The 17,187-nt window shown below is 47.1% G+C and overlaps 13 non-coding genes and 25 pseudogenes across 13 annotated transcripts; all 38 read left to right on the top strand.

The window, feature by feature from the left end:
- The first annotated feature begins 97 nt into the window (after positions 1-97).
- On the top strand, positions 98-278 carry LOC144466085 (U2 spliceosomal RNA; annotated as a pseudogene).
- A 445-nt stretch (positions 279-723) lies between these two features.
- Positions 724-837, top strand: LOC144465807 (U5 spliceosomal RNA). Its single transcript, XR_013492909.1, has one exon. It is a non-coding gene; the product is annotated as a U5 spliceosomal RNA (small nuclear RNA).
- Positions 838-979: 142 nt separating this feature from the next.
- Positions 980-1,160, top strand: LOC144466084 (U2 spliceosomal RNA; annotated as a pseudogene).
- Positions 1,161-1,605: 445 nt separating this feature from the next.
- LOC144465909 (U5 spliceosomal RNA) lies at positions 1,606-1,719 on the top strand. The gene has a single exon (XR_013492991.1). It is a non-coding gene; the product is annotated as a U5 spliceosomal RNA (small nuclear RNA).
- A 142-nt stretch (positions 1,720-1,861) lies between these two features.
- On the top strand, positions 1,862-2,042 carry LOC144466417 (U2 spliceosomal RNA; annotated as a pseudogene).
- A 445-nt stretch (positions 2,043-2,487) lies between these two features.
- LOC144465474 (U5 spliceosomal RNA) lies at positions 2,488-2,602 on the top strand. Its single transcript, XR_013492615.1, has one exon. It is a non-coding gene; the product is annotated as a U5 spliceosomal RNA (small nuclear RNA).
- A 141-nt stretch (positions 2,603-2,743) lies between these two features.
- Positions 2,744-2,924, top strand: LOC144466416 (U2 spliceosomal RNA; annotated as a pseudogene).
- A 445-nt stretch (positions 2,925-3,369) lies between these two features.
- LOC144466022 (U5 spliceosomal RNA) lies at positions 3,370-3,474 on the top strand (annotated as a pseudogene).
- Positions 3,475-3,625: 151 nt separating this feature from the next.
- On the top strand, positions 3,626-3,806 carry LOC144466415 (U2 spliceosomal RNA; annotated as a pseudogene).
- Positions 3,807-4,251: 445 nt separating this feature from the next.
- Positions 4,252-4,369, top strand: LOC144465885 (U5 spliceosomal RNA). The gene has a single exon (XR_013492969.1). It is a non-coding gene; the product is annotated as a U5 spliceosomal RNA (small nuclear RNA).
- Positions 4,370-4,507: 138 nt separating this feature from the next.
- LOC144466083 (U2 spliceosomal RNA) lies at positions 4,508-4,688 on the top strand (annotated as a pseudogene).
- Positions 4,689-5,133: 445 nt separating this feature from the next.
- On the top strand, positions 5,134-5,238 carry LOC144465750 (U5 spliceosomal RNA; annotated as a pseudogene).
- Positions 5,239-5,389: 151 nt separating this feature from the next.
- Positions 5,390-5,570, top strand: LOC144466414 (U2 spliceosomal RNA; annotated as a pseudogene).
- Positions 5,571-6,015: 445 nt separating this feature from the next.
- LOC144465849 (U5 spliceosomal RNA) lies at positions 6,016-6,130 on the top strand. The gene has a single exon (XR_013492937.1). It is a non-coding gene; the product is annotated as a U5 spliceosomal RNA (small nuclear RNA).
- A 141-nt stretch (positions 6,131-6,271) lies between these two features.
- On the top strand, positions 6,272-6,452 carry LOC144465267 (U2 spliceosomal RNA; annotated as a pseudogene).
- A 445-nt stretch (positions 6,453-6,897) lies between these two features.
- On the top strand, positions 6,898-7,012 carry LOC144465571 (U5 spliceosomal RNA). The gene has a single exon (XR_013492702.1). It is a non-coding gene; the product is annotated as a U5 spliceosomal RNA (small nuclear RNA).
- A 141-nt stretch (positions 7,013-7,153) lies between these two features.
- On the top strand, positions 7,154-7,334 carry LOC144466413 (U2 spliceosomal RNA; annotated as a pseudogene).
- A 445-nt stretch (positions 7,335-7,779) lies between these two features.
- On the top strand, positions 7,780-7,894 carry LOC144465848 (U5 spliceosomal RNA). Its single transcript, XR_013492936.1, has one exon. It is a non-coding gene; the product is annotated as a U5 spliceosomal RNA (small nuclear RNA).
- A 141-nt stretch (positions 7,895-8,035) lies between these two features.
- On the top strand, positions 8,036-8,216 carry LOC144466082 (U2 spliceosomal RNA; annotated as a pseudogene).
- Positions 8,217-8,661: 445 nt separating this feature from the next.
- On the top strand, positions 8,662-8,766 carry LOC144465749 (U5 spliceosomal RNA; annotated as a pseudogene).
- A 151-nt stretch (positions 8,767-8,917) lies between these two features.
- LOC144466412 (U2 spliceosomal RNA) lies at positions 8,918-9,098 on the top strand (annotated as a pseudogene).
- Positions 9,099-9,543: 445 nt separating this feature from the next.
- LOC144465846 (U5 spliceosomal RNA) lies at positions 9,544-9,658 on the top strand. Its single transcript, XR_013492935.1, has one exon. It is a non-coding gene; the product is annotated as a U5 spliceosomal RNA (small nuclear RNA).
- A 141-nt stretch (positions 9,659-9,799) lies between these two features.
- On the top strand, positions 9,800-9,980 carry LOC144466410 (U2 spliceosomal RNA; annotated as a pseudogene).
- A 445-nt stretch (positions 9,981-10,425) lies between these two features.
- LOC144465462 (U5 spliceosomal RNA) lies at positions 10,426-10,540 on the top strand. The gene has a single exon (XR_013492604.1). It is a non-coding gene; the product is annotated as a U5 spliceosomal RNA (small nuclear RNA).
- A 141-nt stretch (positions 10,541-10,681) lies between these two features.
- Positions 10,682-10,862, top strand: LOC144466409 (U2 spliceosomal RNA; annotated as a pseudogene).
- Positions 10,863-11,307: 445 nt separating this feature from the next.
- LOC144465916 (U5 spliceosomal RNA) lies at positions 11,308-11,412 on the top strand (annotated as a pseudogene).
- A 151-nt stretch (positions 11,413-11,563) lies between these two features.
- Positions 11,564-11,744, top strand: LOC144465206 (U2 spliceosomal RNA; annotated as a pseudogene).
- A 444-nt stretch (positions 11,745-12,188) lies between these two features.
- On the top strand, positions 12,189-12,303 carry LOC144465461 (U5 spliceosomal RNA). The gene has a single exon (XR_013492603.1). It is a non-coding gene; the product is annotated as a U5 spliceosomal RNA (small nuclear RNA).
- Positions 12,304-12,444: 141 nt separating this feature from the next.
- Positions 12,445-12,625, top strand: LOC144466408 (U2 spliceosomal RNA; annotated as a pseudogene).
- A 445-nt stretch (positions 12,626-13,070) lies between these two features.
- On the top strand, positions 13,071-13,175 carry LOC144465915 (U5 spliceosomal RNA; annotated as a pseudogene).
- Positions 13,176-13,326: 151 nt separating this feature from the next.
- Positions 13,327-13,507, top strand: LOC144465205 (U2 spliceosomal RNA; annotated as a pseudogene).
- A 444-nt stretch (positions 13,508-13,951) lies between these two features.
- On the top strand, positions 13,952-14,066 carry LOC144465436 (U5 spliceosomal RNA). Its single transcript, XR_013492585.1, has one exon. It is a non-coding gene; the product is annotated as a U5 spliceosomal RNA (small nuclear RNA).
- A 141-nt stretch (positions 14,067-14,207) lies between these two features.
- On the top strand, positions 14,208-14,388 carry LOC144466080 (U2 spliceosomal RNA; annotated as a pseudogene).
- A 674-nt stretch (positions 14,389-15,062) lies between these two features.
- LOC144466079 (U2 spliceosomal RNA) lies at positions 15,063-15,243 on the top strand (annotated as a pseudogene).
- A 445-nt stretch (positions 15,244-15,688) lies between these two features.
- On the top strand, positions 15,689-15,803 carry LOC144465421 (U5 spliceosomal RNA). Its single transcript, XR_013492571.1, has one exon. It is a non-coding gene; the product is annotated as a U5 spliceosomal RNA (small nuclear RNA).
- A 141-nt stretch (positions 15,804-15,944) lies between these two features.
- On the top strand, positions 15,945-16,125 carry LOC144466078 (U2 spliceosomal RNA; annotated as a pseudogene).
- A 445-nt stretch (positions 16,126-16,570) lies between these two features.
- LOC144465899 (U5 spliceosomal RNA) lies at positions 16,571-16,684 on the top strand. The gene has a single exon (XR_013492982.1). It is a non-coding gene; the product is annotated as a U5 spliceosomal RNA (small nuclear RNA).
- Positions 16,685-16,826: 142 nt separating this feature from the next.
- LOC144466076 (U2 spliceosomal RNA) lies at positions 16,827-17,007 on the top strand (annotated as a pseudogene).
- Positions 17,008-17,187: the final 180 nt, after the last annotated feature.

Raw genomic sequence — 17,187 nt, 5'->3', positions numbered from 1 at the left:
CTAGATTTAGGTGTTTGATGCCCAGTGAAAAGTATTGCACTGTGACAAGTGACACTTGTGCCTGAAGATTGCGTTGGGCAGCTAACGGTTGGGCCACATCACTTTTCGGCCTTTTGGCTGTAGTAAATGTTCTCATCAGTTTAATATCTGATATGTCCTCAATAAGACGACAACATTAAACATATGTTTTTTGTGTCGGGGGCTGAAAAAGGGGCTTGCTCCGTTCACTCCACGCATCGACCCGGTATTGCAGCGCCGCTGGAAATGGCGCACCCTTCTCCTGCCTTGTGGACAACCAAATATCAACGCAAACGGAGCGGCCCATTGCTCAAATTGCCATTGGACTGAGAAACAAATGAGTCCCACTGGATGCTGTCTTCATGGCCTGGCGTTGTGGCAAAATAGGCTCTGTTGACTCCTCATCACCCATGTCCCTTGGCGAACCTCATTGGGCTCCCAGTCTCAAATGGCTGTAAAACATGACAACTGGAGTAAAAGCCAATCAACAGCAAAATGAAGTCTCAAAAAATACAGCGAGATTTGCACTTTTAATTGGCAGAAAAACACAGGACAGAAAGGAAATATTGCCACGGTGATATTGTGGGCAGGGGTAGGGGAATGGGTGTGGCCTGGGATTTGGATTGTGGGGCAAGTCAGGCGTACCATGAGTGTTTTGACTGGGACGACTAGGTTCTTTGGCTGTTCTTCATCAAAGGGCTGTACTTATTCTGGTTTCTTTTCATAACGCACAAGTCTTTTGCCTTTTACTAAAGATTTCCGTGGAAAGGAACACCAATGAGTTGAAGCTATTTTTGGCAGGCTTTGTCATTTGGCTTAGCCTTGTGCTTTTGTGAAGATCAGAAAAGCCATTTTAAGCCTGAGCTAGATTTAGGTGTTTGATGCCCAGTGAAAAGTATTGCACTGTGACAAGTGACACTTGTGCCTGAAGATTGCGTTGGGCAGCTAACGGTTGGGCCACATCACTTTTCGGCCTTTTGGCTGTAGTAAATGTTCTCATCAGTTTAATATCTGATATGTCCTCAATAAGACGACAACATTAAACATATGTTTTTTGTGTCGGGGGCTGAAAAAGGGGCTTGCTCCGTTCACTCCACGCATCGACCCGGTATTGCAGCGCCGCTGGAAATGGCGCACCCTTCTCCTGCCTTGTGGACAACCAAATATCAACGCAAACGGAGCGGCCCATTGCTCAAATTGCCATTGGACTGAGAAACAAATGAGTCCCACTGGATGCTGTCTTCATGGCCTGGCGTTGTGGCAAAATAGGCTCTGTTGACTCCTCATCACCCATGTCCCTTGGCGAACCTCATTGGGCTCCCAGTCTCAAATGGCTGTAAAACATGACAACTGGAGTAAAAGTCAATCAACAGCAAAATGAAGTCTCAAAAAATACAGCGAGATTTGCACTTTTAATTGGCAGAAAAACACAGGACAGAGAGGAAATATTGCCACGGTGATATTGTGGGCAGGGGTAGGGGAATGGGTGTGGCCTGGGATTTGGATCGCGGGGCAAGTCAGGCGTACCATGAGTGTTTTGACTGGGACGACTAGGGTCTTTGGCTGTTCTTCATCAAAGGGCTGTACTTACTCTGGTTACTTTTCATAACGCACAAGTCTTTCGCCTTTTACTAAAGACTTCCGTGGAAAGCAACACCAATGCGTTGAAGCTGTTTTTGGCAGGCTTTGTCATTTGGCTTAGCCTTGTGCTTTTGTGAAGATCAGAAAAGCCATTTTAAGCCTGAGCTAGATTTAGGTGTTTGATGCCCAGTGAAAAGTATTGCACTGTGACAAGTGACACTTGTGCCTGAAGATTGCGTTGGGCAGCTAACGGTTGGGCCACATCACTTTTCGGCCTTTTGGCTGTAGTAAATGTTCTCATCAGTTTAATATCTGATATGTCCTCAATAAGACGACAGCATTAAACATATGTTTTTTGTGTCGGGGGCTGAAAAAGGGGCTTGCTCCGTTCACTCCACGCATCGACCCGGTATTGCAGCGCCGCTGGAAATGGCGCACCCTTCTCCTGCCTTGTGGACAACCAAATATCGACGCAAACGGAGCGGCCCATTGCTCAAATTGCCATTGGACTGAGAAACAAATGAGTCCCACTGGATGCTGTCTTCATGGCCTGGCGTTGTGGCAAAATAGGCTCTGTTGACTCCTCATCACCCATGTCCCTTGGCGAACCTCATTGGGCTCCCAGTCTCAAATGGCTGTAAAACATGACAACTGGAGTAAAAGCCAATCAACAGCAAAATGAAGTCTCAAAAAATACAGCGAGATTTGCACTTTTAATTGGCAGAAAAACACAGGACAGAGAGGAAATATTGCCACAGTGATATTGTGGGCAGGGGTAGGGGAATGCGTGTGGCCTGGGATTTGGATCGCGGGGCAAGTCAGGCGTACCGTGAGTGTTTTGACTGGGACGACTAGGGTCTTTGGCTGTTCTTCATCAAAGGGCTGTACTTACTCTGGTTACTTTTCATAACGCACAAGTCTTTCGCCTTTTACTAAAGACTTCCGTGGAAAGGAACACCAATGAGTTGAAGCTATTTTTGGCAGGCTTTGCCATTTGGCTGAGCCTTGTGCTTTTGTGAAGATCAGAAAAGCCATTTTAAGCCTGAGCTAGATTTAGGTGTTTGATGCCCAGTGAAAAGTATTGCACTGTGACAAGTGACACTTGTGCCTGAAGATTGCGTTGGGCAGCTAACGGTTGGGCCACATCACTTTTCGGCCTTTTGGCTGTAGTAAATGTTCTCATCAGTTTAATATCTGATATGTCCTCAATAAGACGACAGCATTAAACATATGTTTTTTGTGTCGGGGGCTGAAAAAGGGGCTTGCTCCGTTCACTCCACGCATCGACCCGGTATTGCAGCGCCGCTGGAAATGGCGCACCCTTCTCCTGCCTTGTGGACAACCAAATATCAACGCAAACGGAGCGGCCCATTGCTCAAATTGCCATTGGACTGAGAAACAAATGAGTCCCACTGGATGCTGTCTTCATGGCCTGGCGTTGTGGCAAAATAGGCTCTGTTGACTCCTCATCACCCATGTCCCTTGGCGAACCTCATTGGGCTCCCAGTCTCAAATGGCTGTAAAACATGACAACTGGAGTAAAAGCCAATCAACAGCAAAATGAAGTCTCAAAAAATACAGCGAGATTTGCACTTTTAATTGGCAGAAAAACACAGGACAGAGAGGAAATATTGCCACGGTGATATTGTGGGCAGGGGTAGGGGAATGGGTGTGGCCTGGGATTTGGATCGCGGGGCAAGTCAGGCGTACCGTGAGTGTTTTGACTGGGACGACTAGGGTCTTTGGCTGTTCTTCATCAAAGGGCTGTACTTAGTCTGGTTACTTTTCATAACGCACAAGTCTTTCGCCTTTTACTAAAGACTTCTGTGGAAAGCAACACCAGTGAGTTGAAGCTATTTTTGGCAGGCTTTGCCGTTTGGCTTAGCCTTGTGCTTTTGTGAAGATCAGAAAAGCCATTTTAAGCCTGAGCTAGATTTAGGTGTTTGATGCCCAGTGAAAAGTATTGCACTGTGACAAGTGACACTTGTGCCTGAAGATTGCGTTGGGCAGCTAACGGTTGGGCCACATCACTTTTCGGCCTTTTGGCTGTAGTAAATGTTCTCATCAGTTTAATATCTGATATGTCCTCAATAAGACGACAGCATTAAACATATGTTTTTTGTGTCGGGGGCTGAAAAAGGGGCTTGCTCCGTTCACTCCACGCATCGACCCGGTATTGCAGCGCCGCTGGAAATGGCGCACCCTTCTCCTGCCTTGTGGACAACCAAATATCAACGCAAACGGAGCGGCCCATTGCTCAAATTGCCATTGGACTGAGAAACAAATGAGTCCCACTGGATGCTGTCTTCATGGCCTGGCGTTGTGGCAAAATAGGCTCTGTTGACTCCTCATCACCCATGTCCCTTGGCGAACCTCATTGGGCTCCCAGTCTCAAATGGCTGTAAAACATGACAACTGGAGTAAAAGCCAATCAACAGCAAAATGAAGTCTCAAAAAATACAGCGAGATTTGCACTTTTAATTGGCAGAAAAACACAGGACAGAGAGGAAATATTGCCACGGTGATATTGTGGGCAGGGGTAGGGGAATGGGTGTGGCCTGGGATTTGGATCGCGGGGCAAGTCAGGCGTACCGTGAGTGTTTTGACTGGGACGACTAGGGTCTTTGGCTGTTCTTCATCAAAGGGCTGTACTTACTCTGGTTTCTTTTCATAACGCACAAGTCTTTCGCCTTTTACTAAAGACTTCCGTGGAAAGCAACACCAATGAGCTGAAGCTATTTTTGGCAGGCTTTGCCATTTGGTTTAGCCTTGTGCTTTTGTGAAGATCAGAAAAGCCATTTTAAGCCTGAGCTAGATTTAGGTGTTTGATGCCCAGTGAAAAGTATTGCACTGTGACAAGTGACACTTGTGCCTGAAGATTGCGTTGGGCAGCTAACGGTTGGGCCACATCACTTTTCGGCCTTTTGGCTGTAGTAAATGTTCTCATCAGTTTAATATCTGATATGTCCTCAATAAGACGACAACATTAAACATATGTTTTTTGTGTCGGGGGCTGAAAAAGGGGCTTGCTCCGTTCACTCCACGCATCGACCCGGTATTGCAGCGCCGCTGGAAATGGCGCACCCTTCTCCTGCCTTGTGGACAACCAAATATTGACGCAAACGGAGCGGCCCATTGCTCAAATTGCCATTGGACTGAGAAACAAATGAGTCCCACTGGATGCTGTCTTCATGGCCTGGCGTTGTGGCAAAATAGGCTCTGTTGACTCCTCATCACCCATGTCCCTTGGCGAACCTCATTGGGCTCCCAGTCTCAAATGGCTGTAAAACATGACAACTGGAGTAAAAGCCAATCAACAGCAAAATGAAGTCTCAAAAAATACAGCGAGATTTGCACTTTTAATTGGCAGAAAAACACAGGACAGAGAGGAAATATTGCCACAGTGATATTGTGGGCAGGGGTAGGGGAATGGGTGTGGCCTGGGATTTGGATCGCGGGGCAAGTCAGGCGTACCGTGAGTGTTTTGACTGGGACGACTAGGGTCTTTGGCTGTTCTTCATCAAAGGGCTGTACTTACTCTGGTTACTTTTCATAACGCACAAGTCTTTCGCCTTTTACTAAAGACTTCCGTGGAAAGCAACACCAGTGAGTTGAAGCTATTTTTGGCAGGCTTTGCCGTTTGGCTTAGCCTTGTGCTTTTGTGAAGATCAGAAAAGCCATTTTAAGCCTGAGCTAGATTTAGGTGTTTGATGCCCAGTGAAAAGTATTGCACTGTGACAAGTGACACTTGTGCCTGAAGATTGCGTTGGGCAGCTAACGGTTGGGCCACATCACTTTTCGGCCTTTTGGCTGTAGTAAATGTTCTCATCAGTTTAATATCTGATATGTCCTCAATAAGACGACAGCATTAAACATATGTTTTTTGTGTCGGGGGCTGAAAAAGGGGCTTGCTCCGTTCACTCCACGCATCGACCCGGTATTGCAGCGCCGCTGGAAATGGCGCACCCTTCTCCTGCCTTGTGGACAACCAAATATCAACGCAAACGGAGCGGCCCATTGCTCAAATTGCCATTGGACTGAGAAACAAATGAGTCCCACTGGATGCTGTCTTCATGGCCTGGCGTTGTGGCAAAATAGGCTCTGTTGACTCCTCATCACCCATGTCCCTTGGCGAACCTCATTGGGCTCCCAGTCTCAAATGGCTGTAAAACATGACAACTGGAGTAAAAGCCAATCAACAGCAAAATGAAGTCTCAAAAAATACAGCGAGATTTGCACTTTTAATTGGCAGAAAAACACAGGACAGAGAGGAAATATTGCCACGGTGATATTGTGGGCAGGGGTAGGGGAATGGGTGTGGCCTGGGATTTGGATCGCGGGGCAAGTCAGGCGTACCGTGAGTGTTTTGACTGGGACGACTAGGGTCTTTGGCTGTTCTTCATCAAAGGGCTGTACTTACTCTGGTTTCTTTTCATAACGCACAAGTCTTTCGCCTTTTACTAAAGACTTCCGTGGAAAGCAACACCAATGAGCTGAAGCTATTTTTGGCAGGCTTTGCCATTTGGCTTAGCCTTGTGCTTTTGTGAAGATCAGAAAAGCCATTTTAAGCCTGAGCTAGATTTAGGTGTTTGATGCCCAGTGAAAAGTATTGCACTGTGACAAGTGACACTTGTGCCTGAAGATTGCGTTGGGCAGCTAACGGTTGGGCCACATCACTTTTCGGCCTTTTGGCTGTAGTAAATGTTCTCATCAGTTTAATATCTGATATGTCCTCAATAAGACGACAGCATTAAACATATGTTCTTTGTGTCGGGGGCTGAAAAAGGGGCTTGCTCCGTTCACTCCACGCATCGACCCGGTATTGCAGCGCCGCTGGAAATGGCGCACCCTTCTCCTGCCTTGTGGACAACCAAATATCGACGCAAACGGAGCGGCCCATTGCTCAAATTGCCATTGGACTGAGAAACAAATGAGTCCCACTGGATGCTGTCTTCATGGCCTGGCGTTGTGGCAAAATAGGCTCTGTTGACTCCTCATCACCCATGTCCCTTGGCGAACCTCATTGGGCTCCCAGTCTCAAATGGCTGTAAAACATGACAACTGGAGTAAAAGCCAATCAACAGCAAAATGAAGTCTCAAAAAATACAGCGAGATTTGCACTTTTAATTGGCAGAAAAACACAGGACAGAGAGGAAATATTGCCACAGTGATATTGTGGGCAGGGGTAGGGGAATGCGTGTGGCCTGGGATTTGGATCGCGGGGCAAGTCAGGCGTACCGTGAGTGTTTTGACTGGGACGACTAGGGTCTTTGGCTGTTCTTCATCAAAGGGCTGTACTTACTCTGGTTACTTTTCATAACGCACAAGTCTTTCGCCTTTTACTAAAGACTTCCGTGGAAAGGAACACCAATGAGTTGAAGCTATTTTTGGCAGGCTTTGCCATTTGGCTTAGCCTTGTGCTTTTGTGAAGATCAGAAAAGCCATTTTAAGCCTGAGCTAGATTTAGGTGTTTGATGCCCAGTGAAAAGTATTGCACTGTGACAAGTGACACTTGTGCCTGAAGATTGCGTTGGGCAGCTAACGGTTGGGCCACATCACTTTTCGGCCTTTTGGCTGTAGTAAATGTTCTCATCAGTTTAATATCTGATATGTCCTCAATAAGACGACAGCATTAAACATATGTTTTTTGTGTCGGGGGCTGAAAAAGGGGCTTGCTCCGTTCACTCCACGCATCGACCCGGTATTGCAGCGCCGCTGGAAATGGCGCACCCTTCTCCTGCCTTGTGGACAACCAAATATCAACGCAAACGGAGCGGCCCATTGCTCAAATTGCCATTGGACTGAGAAACAAATGAGTCCCACTGGATGCTGTCTTCATGGCCTGGCGTTGTGGCAAAATAGGCTCTGTTGACTCCTCATCACCCATGTCCCTTGGCGAACCTCATTGGGCTCCCAGTCTCAAATGGCTGTAAAACATGACAACTGGAGTAAAAGCCAATCAACAGCAAAATGAAGTCTCAAAAAATACAGCGAGATTTGCACTTTTAATTGGCAGAAAAACACAGGACAGAGAGGAAATATTGCCACGGTGATATTGTGGGCAGGGGTAGGGGAATGGGTGTGGCCTGGGATTTGGATCGCGGGGCAAGTCAGGCGTACCGTGAGTGTTTTGACTGGGACGACTAGGGTCTTTGGCTGTTCTTCATCAAAGGGCTGTACTTACTCTGGTTTCTTTTCATAACGCACAAGTCTTTCGCCTTTTACTAAAGACTTCCGTGGAAAGCAACACCAATGAGCTGAAGCTATTTTTGGCAGGCTTTGCCATTTGGCTTAGCCTTGTGCTTTTGTGAAGATCAGAAAAGCCATTTTAAGCCTGAGCTAGATTTAGGTGTTTGATGCCCAGTGAAAAGTATTGCACTGTGACAAGTGACACTTGTGCCTGAAGATTGCGTTGGGCAGCTAACGGTTGGGCCACATCACTTTTCGGCCTTTTGGCTGTAGTAAATGTTCTCATCAGTTTAATATCTGATATGTCCTCAATAAGACGACAACATTAAACATATGTTTTTTGTGTCGGGGGCTGAAAAAGGGGCTTGCTCCGTTCACTCCACGCATCGACCCGGTATTGCAGCGCCGCTGGAAATGGCGCACCCTTCTCCTGCCTTGTGGACAACCAAATATTGACGCAAACGGAGCGGCCCATTGCTCAAATTGCCATTGGACTGAGAAACAAATGAGTCCCACTGGATGCTGTCTTCATGGCCTGGCGTTGTGGCAAAATAGGCTCTGTTGACTCCTCATCACCCATGTCCCTTGGCGAACCTCATTGGGCTCCCAGTCTCAAATGGCTGTAAAACATGACAACTGGAGTAAAAGCCAATCAACAGCAAAATGAAGTCTCAAAAAATACAGCGAGATTTGCACTTTTAATTGGCAGAAAAACACAGGACAGAGAGGAAATATTGCCACAGTGATATTGTGGGCAGGGGTAGGGGAATGGGTGTGGCCTGGGATTTGGATCGCGGGGCAAGTCAGGCGTACCGTGAGTGTTTTGACTGGGACGACTAGGGTCTTTGGCTGTTCTTCATCAAAGGGCTGTACTTACTCTGGTTACTTTTCATAACGCACAAGTCTTTCGCCTTTTACTAAAGACTTCCGTGGAAAGCAACACCAGTGAGTTGAAGCTATTTTTGGCAGGCTTTGCCGTTTGGCTTAGCCTTGTGCTTTTGTGAAGATCAGAAAAGCCATTTTAAGCCTGAGCTAGATTTAGGTGTTTGATGCCCAGTGAAAAGTATTGCACTGTGACAAGTGACACTTGTGCCTGAAGATTGCGTTGGGCAGCTAACGGTTGGGCCACATCACTTTTCGGCCTTTTGGCTGTAGTAAATGTTCTCATCAGTTTAATATCTGATATGTCCTCAATAAGACGACAGCATTAAACATATGTTTTTTGTGTCGGGGGCTGAAAAAGGGGCTTGCTCCGTTCACTCCACGCATCGACCCGGTATTGCAGCGCCGCTGGAAATGGCGCACCCTTCTCCTGCCTTGTGGACAACCAAATATCAACGCAAACGGAGCGGCCCATTGCTCAAATTGCCATTGGACTGAGAAACAAATGAGTCCCACTGGATGCTGTCTTCATGGCCTGGCGTTGTGGCAAAATAGGCTCTGTTGACTCCTCATCACCCATGTCCCTTGGCGAACCTCATTGGGCTCCCAGTCTCAAATGGCTGTAAAACATGACAACTGGAGTAAAAGCCAATCAACAGCAAAATGAAGTCTCAAAAAATACAGCGAGATTTGCACTTTTAATTGGCAGAAAAACACAGGACAGAGAGGAAATATTGCCACGGTGATATTGTGGGCAGGGGTAGGGGAATGGGTGTGGCCTGGGATTTGGATCGCGGGGCAAGTCAGGCGTACCGTGAGTGTTTTGACTGGGACGACTAGGGTCTTTGGCTGTTCTTCATCAAAGGGCTGTACTTACTCTGGTTTCTTTTCATAACGCACAAGTCTTTCGCCTTTTACTAAAGACTTCCGTGGAAAGCAACACCAATGAGCTGAAGCTATTTTTGGCAGGCTTTGCCATTTGGCTTAGCCTTGTGCTTTTGTGAAGATCAGAAAAGCCATTTTAAGCCTGAGCTAGATTTAGGTGTTTGATGCCCAGTGAAAAGTATTGCACTGTGACAAGTGACACTTGTGCCTGAAGATTGCGTTGGGCAGCTAACGGTTGGGCCACATCACTTTTCGGCCTTTTGGCTGTAGTAAATGTTCTCATCAGTTTAATATCTGATATGTCCTCAATAAGACGACAGCATTAAACATATGTTTTTTGTGTCGGGGGCTGAAAAAGGGGCTTGCTCCGTTCACTCCACGCATCGACCCGGTATTGCAGCGCCGCTGGAAATGGCGCACCCTTCTCCTGCCTTGTGGACAACCAAATATCAACGCAAACGGAGCGGCCCATTGCTCAAATTGCCATTGGACTGAGAAACAAATGAGTCCCACTGGATGCTGTCTTCGTGGCCTGGCGTTGTGGCAAAATAGGCTCTGTTGACTCCTCATCACCCATGTCCCTTGGCGAACCTCATTGGGCTCCCAGTCTCAAATGGCTGTAAAACATGACAACTGGAGTAAAAGCCAATCAACAGCAAAATGAAGTCTCAAAAAATACAGCGAGATTTGCACTTTTAATTGGCAGAAAAACACAGGACAGAGAGGAAATATTGCCACAGTGATATTGTGGGCAGGGGTAGGGGAATGGGTGTGGCCTGGGATTTGGATCGCGGGGCAAGTCAGGCGTACCGTGAGTGTTTTGACTGGGACGACTAGGGTCTTTGGCTGTTCTTCATCAAAGGGCTGTACTTACTCTGGTTTCTTTTCATAACGCACAAGTCTTTCGCCTTTTACTAAAGACTTCCGTGGAAAGGAGCACCAATGAGTTGAAGCTATTTTTGGCAGGCTTTGCCGTTTGGCTGAGCCTTGTGCTTTTGTGAAGATCAGAAAAGCCATTTTAAGCCTGAGCTAGATTTAGGTGTTTGATGCCCAGTGAAAAGTATTGCACTGTGACAAGTGACACTTGTGCCTGAAGATTGCGTTGGGCAGCTAACGGTTGGGCCACATCACTTTTCGGCCTTTTGGCTGTAGTAAATGTTCTCATCAGTTTAATATCTGATATGTCCTCAATAAGACGACAGCATTAAACATATGTTTTTTGTGTCGGGGGCTGAAAAAGGGGCTTGCTCCGTTCACTCCACGCATCGACCCGGTATTGCAGCGCCGCTGGAAATGGCGCACCCTTCTCCTGCCTTGTGGACAACCAAATATCGACGCAAACGGAGCGGCCCATTGCTCAAATTGCCATTGGACTGAGAAACAAATGAGTCCCACTGGATGCTGTCTTCATGGCCTGGCGTTGTGGCAAAATAGGCTCTGTTGACTCCTCATCACCCATGTCCCTTGGCGAACCTCATTGGGCTCCCAGTCTCAAATGGCTGTAAAGCATGACAACTGGAGTAAAAGCCAATCAACAGCAAAATGAAGTCTCAAAAAATACAGCGAGATTTGCACTTTTAATTGGCAGAAAAACACAGGACAGAGAGGAAATATTGCCACGGTGATATTGTGGGCAGGGGTAGGGGAATGGGTGTGGCCTGGGATTTGGATCGCGGGGCAAGTCAGGCGTACCGTGAGTGTTTTGACTGGGACGACTAGGGTCTTTGACTGTTCTTCATCAAAGGGCTGTACTTACTCTGGTTTCTTTTCATAACGCACAAGTCTTTCGCCTTTTACTAAAGACTTCGGTGGAAAGCAACACCAATGAGTTGAAGCTATTTTTGGCAGGCTTTGCCGTTTGGCTTAGCCTTGTGCTTTTGTGAAGATCAGAAAAGCCATTTTAAGCCTGAGCTAGATTTAGGTGTTTGATGCCCAGTGAAAAGTATTGCACTGTGACAAGTGACACTTGTGCCTGAAGATTGCGTTGGGCAGCTAACGGTTGGGCCACATCACTTTTCGGCCTTTTGGCTGTAGTAAATGTTCTCATCAGTTTAATATCTGATATGTCCTCCATAAGACGACAGCATTAAACATATGTTTTTTGTGTCGGGGGCTGAAAAAGGGGCTTGCTCCGTTCACTCCACGCATCGACCCGGTATTGCAGCGCCGCTGGAAATGGCGCACCCTTCTCCTGCCTTGTGGACAACCAAATATCGACGCAAACGGAGCGGCCCATTGCTCAAATTGCCATTGGACTGAGAAACAAATGAGTCCCACTGGATGCTGTCTTCATGGCCTGGCGTTGTGGCAAAATAGGCTCTGTTGACTCCTCATCACCCATGTCCCTTGGCGAACCTCATTGGGCTCCCAGTCTCAAATGGCTGTAAAACATGACAACTGGAGTAAAAGCCAATCAACAGCAAAATGAAGTCTCAAAAAATACAGCGAGATTTGCACTTTTAATTGGCAGAAAAACACAGGACAGAGAGGAATATTGCCACAGTGATATTGTGGGCAGGGGTAGGGGAATGGGTGTGGCCTGGGATTTGGATCGCGGGGCAAGTCAGGCGTACCGTGAGTGTTTTGACTGGGACGACTAGGGTCTTTGGCTGTTCTTCATCAAAGGGCTGTACTTACTCTGGTTTCTTTTCATAACGCACAAGTCTTTCGCCTTTTACTAAAGACTTCCGTGGAAAGGAGCACCAATGAGTTGAAGCTATTTTTGGCAGGCTTTGCCGTTTGGCTGAGCCTTGTGCTTTTGTGAAGATCAGAAAAGCCATTTTAAGCGTGAGCTAGATTTAGGTGTTTGATGCCCAGTGAAAAGTATTGCACTGTGACAAGTGACACTTGTGCCTGAAGATTGCGTTGGGCAGCTAACGGTTGGGCCACATCACTTTTCGGCCTTTTGGCTGTAGTAAATGTTCTCATCAGTTTAATATCTGATATGTCCTCAATAAGACGACAGCATTAAACATATGTTTTTTGTGTCGGGGGCTGAAAAAGGGGCTTGCTCCGTTCACTCCACGCATCGACCCGGTATTGCAGCGCCGCTGGAAATGGCGCACCCTTCTCCTGCCTTGTGGACAACCAAATATCGACGCAAACGGAGCGGCCCATTGCTCAAATTGCCATTGGACTGAGAAACAAATGAGTCCCACTGGATGCTGTCTTCATGGCCTGGCGTTGTGGCAAAATAGGCTCTGTTGACTCCTCATCACCCATGTCCCTTGGCGAACCTCATTGGGCTCCCAGTCTCAAATGGCTGTAAAGCATGACAACTGGAGTAAAAGCCAATCAACAGCAAAATGAAGTCTCAAAAAATACAGCGAGATTTGCACTTTTAATTGGCAGAAAAACACAGGACAGAGAGGAAATATTGCCACGGTGATATTGTGGGCAGGGGTAGGGGAATGGGTGTGGCCTGGGATTTGGATCGCGGGGCAAGTCAGGCGTACCGTGAGTGTTTTGACTGGGACGACTAGGGTCTTTGACTGTTCTTCATCAAAGGGCTGTACTTACTCTGGTTTCTTTTCATAACGCACAAGTCTTTCGCCTTTTACTAAAGACTTCGGTGGAAAGCAACACCAATGAGTTGAAGCTATTTTTGGCAGGCTTTGCCGTTTGGCTTAGCCTTGTGCTTTTGTGAAGATCAGAAAAGCCATTTTAAGCCTGAGCTAGATTTAGGTGTTTGATGCCCAGTGAAAAGTATTGCACTGTGACAAGTGACACTTGTGCCTGAAGATTGCGTTGGGCAGCTAACGGTTGGGCCACATCACTTTTCGGCCTTTTGGCTGTAGTAAATGTTCTCATCAGTTTAATATCTGATATGTCCTCCATAAGACGACAGCATTAAACATATGTTTTTTGTGTCGGGGGCTGAAAAAGGGGCTTGCTCCGTTCACTCCACGCATCGACCCGGTATTGCAGCGCCGCTGGAAATGGCGCACCCTTCTCCTGCCTTGTGGACAACCAAATATCGACGCAAACGGAGCGGCCCATTGCTCAAATTGCCATTGGACTGAGAAACAAATGAGTCCCACTGGATGCTGTCTTCATGGCCTGGCGTTGTGGCAAAATAGGCTCTGTTGACTCCTCATCACCCATGTCCCTTGGCGAACCTCATTGGGCTCCCAGTCTCAAATGGCTGTAAAACATGACAACTGGAGTAAAAGCCAATCAACAGCAAAATGAAGTCTCAAAAAATACAGCGAGATTTGCACTTTTAATTGGCAGAAAAACACAGGACAGAGAGGAATATTGCCACAGTGATATTGTGGGCAGGGGTAGGGGAATGGGTGTGGCCTGGGATTTGGATCGCGGGGCAAGTCAGGCGTACCGTGAGTGTTTTGACTGGGACGACTAGGGTCTTTGGCTGTTCTTCATCAAAGGGCTGTACTTACTCTGGTTTCTTTTCATAACGCACAAGTCTTTTGCCTTTTACTAAAGACTTCCGTGGAAAGGAACACCAATGAGTTGAAGCTATTTTTGGCAGGCTTTGCCGTTTGGCTGAGCCTTGTGCTTTTGTGAAGATCAGAAAAGCCATTTTAAGCCTGAGCTAGATTTAGGTGTTTGATGCCCAGTGAAAAGTATTGCACTGTGACAAGTGACACTTGTGCCTGAAGATTGCGTTGGGCAGCTAACGGTTGGGCCACATCACTTTTCGGCCTTTTGGCTGTAGTAAATGTTCTCATCAGTTTAATATCTGATATGTCCTCAATAAGACGACAACATTAAACATATGTTTTTTGTGTCGGGGGCTGAAAAAGGGGCTTGCTCCGTTCACTCCACGCATCGACCCGGTATTGCAGCGCCGCTGGAAATGGCGCACCCTTCTCCTGCCTTGTGGACAACCAAATATCAACGCAAACGGAGCGGCCCATTGCTCAAATTGCCATTGGACTGAGAAACAAATGAGTCCCACTGGATGCTGTCTTCATGGCCTGGCGTTGTGGCAAAATAGGCTCTGTTGACTCCTCATCACCCATGTCCCTTGGCGAACCTCATTGGGCTCCCAGTCTCAAATGGCTGTAAAACATGACAACTGGAGTAAAAGCCAATCAACAGCAAAATGAAGTCTCAAAAAATACAGCGAGATTTGCACTTTTAATTGGCAGAAAAACACAGGACAGAGAGGAAATATTGCCACAGTGATATTGTGGGCAGGGGTAGGGGAATGGGTGTGGCCTGGGATTTGGATCGCGGGGCAAGTCAGGCGTACCGTGAGTGTTTTGACTGGGACGACTAGGGTCTTTGGCTGTTCTTCATCAAAGGGCTGTACTTACTCTGGTTTCTTTTCATAACGCACAAGTCTTTCGCCTTTTACTAAAAACTTTTCTATTTTTGGCAGGCTTTGCCGTTTGGCTTAGCCTTGTGCTTTTGTGAAGATCAGAAAAGCCATTTTAAGCCTGAGCTGGATTTAGGTGTTTGATGCCCAGTGAAAAGTATTGCACTGTGACAAGTGACACTTGTGCCTGAAGATTGCGTTGGGCAGCTAACGGTTGGGCCACATCACTTTTCGGCCTTTTGGCTGTAGTAAATGTTCTCATCAGTTTAATATCTGATATGTCCTCAATAAGACGACAACATTAAACATATGTTTTTTGTGTCGGGGGCTGAAAAAGGGGCTTGCTCCGTTCACTCCACGCATCGACCCGGTATTGCAGCGCCGCTGGAAATGGCGCACCCTTCTCCTGCCTTGTGGACAACCAAATATCAACGCAAACGGAGCGGCCCATTGCTCAAATTGCCATTGGACTGAGAAACAAATGAGTCCCACTGGATGCTGTCTTCATGGCCTGGCGTTGTGGCAAAATAGGCTCTGTTGACTCCTCATCACCCATGTCCCTTGGCGAACCTCATTGGGCTCCCAGTCTCAAATGGCTGTAAAACATGACAACTGGAGTAAAAGCCAATCAACAGCAAAATGAAGTCTCAAAAAATACAGCGAGATTTGCACTTTTAATTGGCAGAAAAACACAGGACAGAGAGGAAATATTGCCACAGTGATATTGTGGGCAGGGGTAGGGGAATGGGTGTGGCCTGGGATTTGGATCGCGGGGCAAGTCAGGCGTACCGTGAGTGTTTTGACTGGGACGACTAGGGTCTTTGGCTGTTCTTCATCAAAGGGCTGTACTTACTCTGGTTTCTTTTCATAACGCACAAGTCTTTCGCCTTTTACTAAAGACTTCCGTGGAAAGGAACACCAATGAGTTGAAGCTATTTTTGGCAGGCTTTGCCGTTTGGCTGAGCCTTGTGCTTTTGTGAAGATCAGAAAAGCCATTTTAAGCCTGAGCTAGATTTAGGTGTTTGATGCCCAGTGAAAAGTATTGCACTGTGACAAGTGACACTTGTGCCTGAAGATTGCGTTGGGCAGCTAACGGTTGGGCCACATCACTTTTCGGCCTTTTGGCTGTAGTAAATGTTCTCATCAGTTTAATATCTGATATGTCCTCAATAAGACGACAACATTAAACATATGTTTTTTGTGTCGGGGGCTGAAAAAGGGGCTTGCTCCGTTCACTCCACGCATCGACCCGGTATTGCAGCGCCGCTGGAAATGGCGCACCCTTCTCCTGCCTTGTGGACAACCAAATATCGACGCAAACGGAGCGGCCCATTGCTCAAATTGCCATTGGACTGAGAAACAAATGAGTCCCACTGGATGCTGTCTTCATGGCCTGGCGTTGTGGCAAAATAGGCTCTGTTGACTCCTCATCACCCATGTCCCTTGGCGAACCTCATTGGGCTCCCAGTCTCAAATGGCTGTAAAACATGACAACTGGAGTAAAAGCCAATCAACAGCAAAATGAAGTCTCAAAAAATACAGCGAGATTTGCACTTTTAATTGGCAGAAAAACACAGGACAGAGAGGAAATATTGCCACGGTGATATTGTGGGCAGGGGTAGGGGAATGGGTGTGGCCTGGGATTTGGATCGCGGGGCAAGTCAGGCGTACCGTGAGTGTTTTGACTGGGACGACTAGGGTCTTTGGCTGTTCTTCATCAAAGGGCTGTACTTACTCTGGTTTCTTTTCATAACGCACAAGTCTTTCGCCTTTTACTAAAGACTTCGGTGGAAAGCAACACCAATGAGTTGAAGCTATTTTTGGCAGGCTTTGTCATTTGGCTTAGCCTTGTGCTTTTGTGAAGATCAGAAAAGCCATTTTAAGCCTGAGCTAGATTTAGGTGTTTGATGCCCAGTGAAAAGTATTGCACTGTGACAAGTGACACTTGTGCCTGAAGATTGCGTTGGGCAGCTAACGGTTGGGCCACATCACTTTTCGGCCTTTTGGCTGTAGTAAATGTTCTCATCAGTTTAATATCTGATATGTCCTCAATAAGACGACAACATTAAACATATGTTTTTTGTGTCGGGGGCTGAAAAAGGGGCTTGCTCCGTTCACTCCACGCATCGACCCGGTATTGCAGCGCCGCTGGAAATGGCGCACCCTTCTCCTGCCTTGTGGACAACCAAATATCAACGCAAACGGAGCGGCCCATTGCTCAAATTGCCATTGGACTGAGAAACAAATGAGTCCCACTGGATGCTGTCTTCATGGCCTGGCGTTGTGGCAAAATAGGCTCTGTTGACTCCTCATCACCCATGTCCCTTGGCGAACCTCATTGGGCTCCC

Source organism: Epinephelus lanceolatus, chromosome 12 (genome assembly GCF_041903045.1).
Source record: "Epinephelus lanceolatus isolate andai-2023 chromosome 12, ASM4190304v1, whole genome shotgun sequence".
Taxonomy (NCBI): domain Eukaryota; kingdom Metazoa; phylum Chordata; class Actinopteri; order Perciformes; family Serranidae; genus Epinephelus; species Epinephelus lanceolatus.
This window is presented reverse-complemented; position numbering and strand designations above follow the sequence as displayed.